Source organism: Arachis ipaensis, chromosome B5 (genome assembly GCF_059453495.1).
Source record: "Arachis ipaensis isolate K30076 ecotype BB chromosome B5, ASM5945349v1, whole genome shotgun sequence".
Classification (NCBI taxonomy): domain Eukaryota; kingdom Viridiplantae; phylum Streptophyta; class Magnoliopsida; order Fabales; family Fabaceae; genus Arachis; species Arachis ipaensis.
Window position 1 is genome coordinate 28,076,860 of NC_142440.1, and position 10,216 is coordinate 28,087,075.

Genomic DNA, 10,216 nt, shown 5'->3' on the forward strand with positions numbered 1-10,216 from the left:
ATCTTTTTCAAATCTTTTTCAAAAAAAAAATCAAATCTTTTTCATTTTTCTTAATATTTTTGAAATTTTTAAATTGATTTTCAAAATCTTTTTCTTATTTTTATTTCATATTTTTTAAATTAATGCTAACAATTAATGTGATTGATTCAAAATTTTTAAGTTTGTTACTTGCCTAATAAGAAAGGTTCAATCTTTAAACTCTAGAATCATATCTTTTTAGTTTCTTGTTAGTCAAGTAATCAACTTTGATTTCAAAAATCAAATCTTTTCAAAATTCTTTTTCAAATCTTTTTCAAATTAAGTTTCAATCATATCTTTTTCAAAATCTTTTCTAACTTCTTATCTTTTCAAACTTAATTTTCAAATCTTTTTCAATTAATCCTATCCTTTTGTTTCAATCATATCTTTTTCAAAACTACCTAACTAATTCTCTCTCTCTAATTTTCGAAAATCACCTTTCCCTTTTTCTAAAATTTCCTTTTTCATTAACTATTTGTTTTAAATTTAATTTAATTTGATTTAATTTTCCTTGCTTAATTTTCAAAATTTTAATTTTAATTTTAAATTAAAAACAAAAGTATTTTTATTTTAATTTATTTAATTTTCGAAAATTCTTTTCTCTCATCTCCTTATAATTATTTTATTTATCTACTAACACTCCTCTTTTTCTTAAAAATTCGAAACCTCTCCATCTTTCTGTGTTCGAATTTCTTTTCTTCTTCTACTCACATAAAGGAATCTCTATACTGTGACATAGAGGATTCCAAATTTTCTTTTCTGTTCTCTTCTTTTTCATATGAGCAGGAACAAGGATAAGAACATTCTTGTTGAAGCTGATCCTGAACCTGAAAGAACTCTGAAGAGGAAGCTAAGGGAAGCTAAAGCACAACTCTCTGGAGAAAATCTGACAGAAATTTTTGAAAAAGAAGGAGACATGGCCGAAAATAATAACAATGTAAGGAAGATGCTTGGTGACTTTACTGCACTTAATTCGAATTTACATGGAAGAAGTATCTCAATCCCTGCCATTGGAGCAAACAATTTTGAGCTGAAACCTCAATTAGTTTATCTGATGCAACAGAATTGCAAGTTTTATGGACTTCCATCCGAAGATCCCTTTCAGTTCTTAACTGAATTCTTGCAGATCTGTGATACTGTTAAGACCAATGGGGTTGACCCTGAGGTCTACAGGCTTATGCTTTTCCCATTTGCTGTAAGAGACAGAGCTAGAATATGGTTGGACTCTCAACCTAAAGACAGCCTGAACTCTTGGGATAAGCTGGTCACGACTTTCTTAGCCAAGTTCTTTCCTCCTCAAAAGCTTAGTAAGCTTAGAGTGGATGTTCAAACCTTCAGACAAAAAGAAGGTGAATCCTTCTATGAAGCTTGGGAAAGATACAAGGAACTGACCAAAAAGTGTCCTTCTGACATGCTTTCAGAATGGACCATCCTGGATATATTCTATGATGGTCTGTCTGAATTATCTAAAATAACCAGTTCATGTATACTTCTGAAAGGAATCCTATGAGTAATGGGACGCCTCAGCGGAAGGGAGTTCTTGAAATTGATACTCTGAATGCCATATTGGCTCAGAATAAAATATTGACTCAGCAAGTCAATATGATCTCTCAGAGTCTGAATGGATTGAAGGAATCATCCAACAGTACTAAAGAGACCTCTTCTGAAGAAGAAGCTTATGATCCTGAGAACCCGGCAATAGCAGAGGTGAATTACATGGGTGAACCCTATGGAAACACCTATAATCCATCATGGAGAAATCATCCAAATTTCTCATGGAAGGATCAACAAAAGCCTCAACAAGGCTTTAATAATGGTGGAAGAAACAGGTTTAGCAATAGCAAGCCTTTTCCATCATCCACTCAGCAACAGACAGAGAATTCTGAGCAGAATCCATCTAGCTTAGCAAATATAGTCTCTAATCTATCTAAGGCCACTGTGAGTTTCATGAATGAAATAAGGTCCTCCATTAGAAATTTGGAGGCACAAGTGGGCCAGCTGAGTAAAAGAGTCACTGAAGCTCCTCCTAGTACTCTCCCAAGAAATACAGAAGAGAATCCAAAGAGAGAGTGCAAGGCCATTGATTTGACCATCATGGCCGAACCTACAAGGGAAGAGGAGGACGTGAATCCTAGTGAGAAAGACCTCCTGGGACGTCTAGTGACCAATATGGAGTTCCCCTTTGAGGAACCAAAGGAATCTGAGGCTCATCTAGAGACCATAGAGATTCCATTAAACCTCCTTCTGCCCTTCATGAGCTCTGATGAGTATTCTTCCTCTGAAGAGGATGAAGAAATTACTGAAGAGCACGTTGCTAAGTACCTTGGTGCAATCATAAAGCTGAATGCCAAATTATTTGATAATGAGACTTGGGAAGATGAATCTTCCTTGCTCACCAATGAACTGAATGCATTGGACAGGCAGAAATTACCTCAAAAGAAACAGGATCCTGGCAAATTCTTAATACCCTGTACCATAGGCACTATGACCTTTGAGAAGGCTCTGTGTGACCTGGGGTCAGGAATAAACTTAATGCCACTCTCTATAATGGAAAAACGTGGGATCTTTGAGGTGCAAGCTGCTAGAATCTCATTAGAGATGGCAGACAACTCAAGAAAACAGGCTTTTGGACAAGTAGAGGACGTGTTAGTAAAGGTTGGAGGTCTTTACATCCCTGCTGATTTCATAATCCTAGACACTGGGAAGGATGAGGATGAATCCATCATCCTTGGAAGACCCTTCCTAGCCACAACGAGAGCTGTGATTGATGTGGACAGAGGAGAGTTGGCCCTTCAACTGAATGAGGACAACCTTGTGTTTAAAACTCAAGGATCTCCTTCTGTAACCATGGAGAGGAAGCATAAAAAGCTTCTCTCACAGCAGAGTCAACCAAAGCCCCCACAGTCAAACTTTAAGTTTGGTGTTGGGAGGCCACAACCAAACTCTAAGTTTGGTGTTGAACCCCCACATTCAAACTCTAAGTTTGGTGTTGGGAGGTTTCAACAATGCTCTGAACATCTGTGAGGCTCCATGAGAGCTCACTGTCAAGCTATTGACATTAAAGAAGCGCTTGTTGGGAGGCAACCCAATGTTATCTAATTATATTTATTTATGTTCCATTGTTATTTTATGTTTTCTTTAGGTTGATGATCATGTGGAGTCACAAAAACTATTGAAAAATCAAAAAACAGAATGAAAAATAGCATTAAAAACAGCACACCCTGGAGGAGAGCAGTCTGGCATTTAAACGCCAGAAACAAGCGCCAGAAACAGGCACCAACCTGGCATTTAACGCCAGAAACAAGCATCTGCCTGGCATTAAACGCCAGAAACAGGCTACATTTGGGTGTTTAACGCCAGAAACAAGCAGCAGTCTGGCGTTAAACGCCAGGATTGCACAGTAAGGGCGTTTTACACGCCTAATTGGAGCAGGGATGTTAAGTCCTTGACCCCACTTGATCTGTGGACCCACAGGATCCCCACCACTTCTTCTCTCCTCTTCACTCCTTTTCATAATTCTCTTCCCTAAATACCCTTCACCAATCACCTCAATCACTCTTTCCCATCACCTCTTCACCACTCACATCCATCCTCTCTTCCTCATAAACCCCACCTACCTTCAAAATTCAAACTATTTTCCCTCCCAAACCCAACCCTAATGGCCGAACCCTAACTCCCATCCCACCCCTATATAAACCCCTCTTTCCTTCTTCATTTTCACACAACACAACCCTTTCTTCTTCCCTTGGCCGAATACACACCCCTCTCCCTCTCCTCCATTCTTCTTCTTCTTCTACTACTTTCTTTCTTCTTTTACTCGGGACGAGCAAACATTTTAAGTTTGGTGTGGTAAAATCATAGCTTTTTGTTTTTCCATAACCATATATGGCACCTAAGGCCAGAGAAACCTCTAGAAAGAGGAAAGGAAAGGTAATTGCTTCCACCTCTGAGTCATGGGAGATGGAGAGATTCATCTCAAAGGTCCATCAAGACCACTTCTATGAAGTTATGGCTAAGAAGAAAGTGATCCCTGAGGTTCCTTTCAAGCTAAAAAAGAATGAGTATCCGGAGATCCAACATGAGATTCGAAGAAAAGGTTGGGAAGTTCTCACCAACCCCATTCAACAAGTCGGCATCTTAATGGTTCAAGAGTTCTATGCAAACACATGGATCACTAGGAACCATGATCAAAGTGTGAACCCGAATCCGAAGCATTGGCTTACCATGTTTCGGGGGAAATACTTAGATTTCAGTCCGGAAAATGTAAGGCTGGCGTTCAACTTGCCAATGATGGAAGAGAACGCACGCCCCTACACAAGAAGGGTCAACTTTAATCAAAGGTTGGACCAAGTCCTCATAGACATATGTGAGGAAGGAGCTCAATGGAAAATTGACTCAAGAGGCAAGCCGGTTCAACTAAGAAGGCATGACCTCAAACCAGTGGCTAGGGGATGGCTAGAGTTCATTCAATGCTCAATCATTCCTACTAGTAACCGGTCTGAAGTTACTATAGACCGGGCCATCATGATCCATAGTATCATGATTGGAGAGAAGGTGGAAGTTCATGAGATTATACCTCAAGAACTTTACAAGGTGGCTGACAAGTCCTCCACTTGGGCAAGGTTAGCCTTTCCTCACCTTATTTGCCACCTCTGCAATTCGGCTGGAATTGACATAGAGGGAGACATCCTTATTGAAGAGGACAAGCCCATCACTAAGAAAATGATGGAACAAATAAGAGATCATGGACCTCAACAAGAGCATGAGGAAATTCCCCACCATGAAATCCCTGAGATGCCTCAAGGGATGCACTTTCCTCCACAAAACTATTGGGAGCAAATCAACACCTCCCTAGGAGAATTAAGTTCCAACATTGGACAACTAAGGGTGGAACACCAAGAGCACTCCATTATTCTCCATGAGATTAGAGAAGATCAAAGAGCTATGAGGGAGGAGCAACAAAGACAAAGAAAAAACATAGAGGAGCTCAAAAGCACCATTGGTTCTTCAAGAAGAGGAAGACGCCACCCTCACTAAGGTGGACTCATTCCTTAATCTCCTTGTCTATTTATTTTACCGTTTTTTGATTTTTGAGCTTTATGTTTTATTTATGTTTGTGTCTTTACTATATGATCACTAGTGTCTAAGTGTCTATGCCTTAAAGTTATGAATGTCCTATGAATCCATCGCCTTTCTTAAATGAAAAATGTTCTAAAAACAAAAGAATAAGAAGTACATGATTTCAAATTCATCCTTGAAATTAGTTTAATTATTTTGATGTGGTGACAATACATTTTGTTTTCTGAATGAATGCTTGAACAGTGCATATATCTTTTGATATTGTTGTTCATGAATGTTAAATATGTTGGCTCTTGAAAGAATGATGAAAAGGAGAAATGTTATTTGATAATCTGAAAAATCATAAAAATGATTCTTGAAGCAAGAAAAAGCAGTGAATACAAAAGCTTGTAGAAAAAAAAGAGAAAAAAATAGCGAAAAAAAGAAAGAAAAAGAAAAAAGCAAGCAGAAAAAGCCAAAAGCTCTTTAAACCAAAAGGCAAGAGCAAAAAGCCGATAGCCCTTAAAACCAAAAGGCAAGGGTAATAAAAAGGATCCAAGGCTTTGAGCATCAGTGGATAGGAGGGCCTAAAGGAATAAAATCCTGGCCTAAGCGGCTAAACCAAGCTGTCCCTAACCATGTGCTTGTGGCGTGAAGGTGTCAAGTGAAAACTTGAGACTGAGCGGTTAAAGTCGAGGTCCAAAGCAAAAAAAAAGAGTGTGCTTAAGAACCCTGGACACCTCTAATTGGGGACTCTAGCAAAGCTGAGTCATAATCTAAAAAGGTTCACCCAATTATGTGTCTGTGGCATTTATGTATCCGGTGGTAATACTAGAAAACAAAGTGCTTAGGGCCACGGCCAAGACTCATAAAGTAGCTATGTTCAAGAATCAACATACTGTACTAGGAGAATCAATAACACTATCTGAATTCTGAGTTCCTATAGATGCCAATCATTCTGAACTTCAATGGATAAAGTGAGATGCTAAAACTATTCAAGAGGTAAAAAGCTACTAGTCCCGCTCATCTGATTGGAGCTAAGTTTCATTGATATTTTGGAGTTTATAGTATATTCTCTTCTTTTTATCCTATTTGATTTTCAGTTGCTTGGGGACAAGCAAAAATTTAAGTTTGGTGTTGTGATGAGCGGATAATTTATACGCTTTTTGGCATTATTTTTACATAGTTTTCAGTATGATTTAGTTAGTTTTTAGTATATTTTTATTAGTTTTTAAATAAAAATCACATTTCTGGACTTTACTATAAGTTTGTGTGTTTTTCTGTGATTTCAGTTAATTTCTGGCTGAAATTGAGGGACTTGAGCAAAAATCAGATTCAGAGGTTGAAGAAGGACTGCAGATATTGTTGGATTCTGACCTCCCTGCACTCAAAGTGGATTTTCTGGAGCTATAGACTTCAAATGGTACTCTCTCAATTGCGTTGGAAAGTAGACATCCAGAGCTTTCCAGAAATATATAATAGTCTAACCTTTTCCCGAGTTTAGATGACGCAAACTGGCATTCAACGCCAGTTCCATGCTGCATTCTGGAGTTAAACGCCAGAAACAGGTTGCAAAGTTGAGTTAAACGCCAAAAACAGGTTACAAACTGGCGTTCAACTCCAAGAGAAGCCTCTACACTTGTAAAGCTCAATGCTCAGCCCAAGCACACACCAAGTGGGCCCCAGAAGTGGATTTCTGCATCATTTACTCATTTCTGTAAACCCCAGTAACTAGTTTAGTATAAATAGAACTTTTTATTATTGTATTTACATATTTTGATCATGTTTTGATGATTGAACCCTCCCTGGGAGGCTGGCCATTCGGTCATGCCTGGACCTTGTTCTTATGTATTTTCAACGGTAGAGTTTCTACACACCATAGATTAAGGTGTGGAGCTCTGCTGTTCCTCATGAATTAATACAAAGTACTATTGTTTTTCTATTCAATTCAAGCTTATTCCGATTTAAGATATTCATTCGTACCTCAATATGAATGTGATGATCGTGACAGTCATCATCATTCCCAACCTATGAACGCGTGCCTGACAACCACTTCCGTTCTACCTTAGATTGAATGAGTATCTCTGGGATTCCTTTATCAGAATTTTCGTGGTATAAGTTAGAATCCATGGACGGCCATTCTTGAGATCCAAAAAGTCTAAACCTTGTCTGTAGTATTTCGAGTAGGATCTGGGAAGGGATGGCTGCGACGAACTTCAAACTCGCGAGTGCTGGGCGTAGTGACAGACGCAAAAGGATCAATGGATCCTATTCCAGTATGATCGAGAACCGACAGATGATTAGCCATGCAGTGACAGCGCATTGGACTATTTTCACTGAGAGGACAGGATGTAGCCATTGACAACGGTGATGCCTAACATACAGCTTGCCATAGAAAGGAGTATGAATGATTGGATGAAGACAATAGGAAAGCAGAGGTTCAAGAGGAATGAACGCATCTCTATACGCTTATCTGAAATTCTCACCAATGAATTACATAAGTATCACTATCTTTAATTTACGTTTTATTTATCTTTTAATTATTAAATCCCCATAACCAATTGAATCCGCCTGAATGAGATTTACAAGGTGACCATAGCTTGCTTCAAGCCGACAATCTCCGTGGGATCGACCCTTACTCGCGTAAGGTTTATTACTTGGACGACCCAGTGTACTTGCTGGTTAGTTGTGCGAAGTTATGACAAAGAACTAAGATTATGAACGTGCGTATTAAGTTTTCAGCGCCGTTACCAAGGAATGAACCGTCACGATTTCCGCGCACCAACAGCCTTGTGCGCACGTACACCCTGTGTATTTTTGAAAGTGTGCACATGCACGCACGGGGATATGGCTACTGTTGGGAGCGCTAGCACGCTTTATGCGCAGACACAACCAACGACGTTTTTCAAGCTGTGCGCACGCACAGCCTTGTACGTACGCACATGCTGGAAGGTGCATTGTGTTGAGGGTGTTCGCACGCATCGTGCGTATGAGAAGAATAAAAATTTTTACCTACTGTGCATACACACACCTCTATGCATACGCACACTTCTTGAAAATTCCTATGGGCATGCGTACACACAACCTTATGCGTATGCACACTCCCCTATTTTTTAACGAAAACCTTGTTTTTAACTGTTTTACCTTCCCAGCAAGCTTGTAAACTTCCGTAACACTTACTTAAAACCTTTTTACCAGTTTTAGGCTTTGAATCAAGGGAGAAAACAATAAGTCAATAAACAGGGGCATTTTGGTTTTGAGTTTGGAAGACGGAGACTTAGGTTTCTGAAGTTGTGAGTGAACTAGCGAAGTTTTTTATTGGCAATGGCTTGAGAACTTATGAATGGATGGTAACTTGTGGAATTAAGAACTGATGATGGTTATTATGAGCTTGATGGATATTGAAGGAGAGTGTGTCAGGCACTATATCCTTGGAATGTTGAGAATTGATAATTGAAAGTGGATTGAGATGAGAAATGGTGATGACTGGTGATGATTTGAGGTGGATGGACTTGTTGGATGCAGAAAGTGTGACAGGCACTATATCCTTGGAATGATTTATGATGAAATAGATGTTGTTGTTGCTTTCCTTATCTGCCGCAAGAGTGTGCCAGGAACTATATCCTCGGAATGAGCATGAAAGTGTGACAAGCACTATATCCTCGGAACAAAAGCGTGCCAGGCGCTATATCCTCGGACATGGCAGAAAGGCGACATCCGAAAGGATGTGTCGGGTTGGTATTTATAGACCGACAACTGATATCACAGCCAATAGGACAGGCATTCATCATGTGTATCTTTTATCTGTTTGCTTGCTTTGCCGACTTGTATTTCTTGCCTAATTGTATAACATGCCTAATTGCCTATTTGAATTACTTGACATATATACTTATACTTGTGCTTTACTTGCATTGTATTAATTGTGTATTCTACTGGGATTGAGGAGGTTCGGAAGGCGATGGTGATAGGATCACATGGAGGATAGGTTGGTGAAGGTTGTGGGACAGCGGAGAGTTGTTAGTTTAGAAATTCACTAAGTTAGATTACCCCTTTATCATTATGGTTTTAAGTGATGTTTTAATTTTTTAGTTATGCTTTAAGTTGAATCTTGTGATGGATATGAAGTTCTAGGATTGCCTCTGGTATCCTGGAGTCTTATATCTTACATCACTGGGCATTGTTACCATACTGAGAACCTCCGGTTCTCATACCATATTCTGTTATTATTTTTCAGATGTAGGTCACAACCCACCTCGGTGAGTTGCTTTGGTGGTGACAGAGCAGAGGACCTTTATCCTGTTTTGAAGTCCTTTTGATTATTTTTGTATAGATCTCTCACTTTTGTATTTATTTTGCCTAGAGGCTTACATTGAGAGGAAGTTGTATAAGCTGTTTTAACTATCTAAACTCTGTATGTCTGTATATAACTAGCCGGCTTAAACTCCGCGAGCGGTGGCTAGATCTCTATATTATTATCTTTTGATATATCTATTTACATATACCTTGATATCTGTACATATATCTTGTGCTTCGTTTAGTGTAGTTTCGTGAGTACGTTTTGCACTTTTCAAACTCTGTTTTTGAGCTTAATTCTTCATCGGGCTTCTAGAATATATTAATTCTTTCTATATTATATGTATGAGCTTAGAACTGCCGTAACCTCTGATTAACCTTTGCTTCTAGAAAAGACCGATCTACTTCGCCGGCATCTTTTCTAACTTAGCAAAGCAGCATTGAAAGTTGTCAAAACAATGAAAATTTGTATTCAACTAAATAGTTGTACCGACTAAAGAAAGATATGCAAACAACATAGTCATTCATGCCAAAGAATTGCCATTTTGCCTAATAAAAACAGAAATTCTGACTACCATTTTAAACCTCAAAAAATGCTATTTTAACTTGATAAAAATGACGATTTTAACTATCATTTTAAATTATTAAAAAACTGCCATTATATCTGGTTAAAATGGCAATTTAACATGGAGAAAATCGCCATTTTAATCATAAAAATTGTGATGATTTTTTAAAAACCATCGTAATATCTAAAATGATGCCCAGAATTATGGCGTCTCTTGAAAATCCATTTTTGAAAATAATGACTGTTCTTATAAATAATGAACAAGGACATGAAGAGCATGAA

General features: G+C 38.4%; 1 non-coding gene across 1 annotated transcript; it reads right to left on the reverse strand.

The window, feature by feature from the left end:
• Nucleotides 1-1,327: 1,327 nt before the first annotated feature.
• On the reverse strand, nucleotides 1,328-1,435 carry LOC148563692 (small nucleolar RNA R71). Its single transcript, XR_015885463.1, has one exon. It is a non-coding gene; the product is annotated as a small nucleolar RNA R71 (small nucleolar RNA).
• Between the last annotated feature and the right edge of the window lie 8,781 nt (nucleotides 1,436-10,216).